Source organism: Propithecus coquereli, unplaced genomic scaffold, assembly GCF_000956105.1.
Source record: "Propithecus coquereli isolate 6110/MARCELLA unplaced genomic scaffold, Pcoq_1.0 Scaffold81, whole genome shotgun sequence".
NCBI classification, from domain to species: domain Eukaryota; kingdom Metazoa; phylum Chordata; class Mammalia; order Primates; family Indriidae; genus Propithecus; species Propithecus coquereli.
In genome coordinates this window covers 3,857,367-3,858,386 of record NW_012154285.1, presented here as the reverse complement: position 1 = coordinate 3,858,386, position 1,020 = coordinate 3,857,367, and positions in this window count along the sequence as shown.

The following is a 1,020-nucleotide window of genomic DNA, read 5'->3' as shown; positions in this document are numbered from 1 at the left end:
GGCCGACCCCTGAGCCGGGAAGGCGGCCTGATTTGGGAAAAGGGTCTTTGCAGATGTGATTAAGTTAAGGATCTCCAGGTGAGCTCATCCTGGGCTACCCAGGTGGGCCCTGACGCCAACAAGCGTCCTTGCGAGGGAAAGGCAGAGGGAGACTCGGAACACCCAGAGGAGCCGTGTGATGACGGAGGCGGAGATCGCAGTGCTGCGGCCACAAGCCAAGGAACGCAGGAGCTGCCAGAGGCTGGAAGAGGCAGGAAGGACCCTCCCCCAGAGGCTTGGGGGTGGGAGGGGGGCCGCAGCCCTGCCCACACCTGGATTTTAGAGAACTGGGAGAGAACAAATGTCTGTTTTAAGTCACCCAGGCTGTGATGAGCCTGCCTCTAAAAATAAATTAATTAAATAGAATGTGTTTACTATGGAAGAGTGCAAGAATAGCAGGAGTCCAGATAACACAATGCCCTGCAACTTTTTAGTTCCTTACTTTTGTGGGTTCAGCTGGTGGGGTCTTGGCTATGTGACATAAGGTAAACCAATCAGCCTCTCTGAGCTTCGGATGCATTCAGTTTCAAATGGGGAGAAAACCGTTTCAGAGGATTGTTGCAAGGATTAAATACAACTGGAAAAGCAGGGGACCCAGATGGCCACTGTCTGGGTCTTAGGCCGTGGCTCATTTGGCAGGAAAACGTGTATGTGGCTGCCACTGAGCTGGTACGTGCAGTGTGACTGTACCTACAGTTAACACACTGCAATACTACTCTACTAGTTGGTAAAAAAACCTCTTCCTGGGACCCCAGACGTTGCCACAATTCAGCAAGTAACAGCAACCACCACGGGCCTAACCCTCTCTTCTCACTGAGCTGTTTCTCCGGGTCATATTTCCCTGCTCCAGGGGCTGGGGGTGCTGGGGGGGATGGGGGGCTGGGCCCGGCCCCTGATGGAAAAGAACAGGTGGCACATGCCGGGCCTCGGCTCTCCTGGGAGGCAGAGAAGGCCCCGGAATTTAGAGGAGACAGGTCTCTA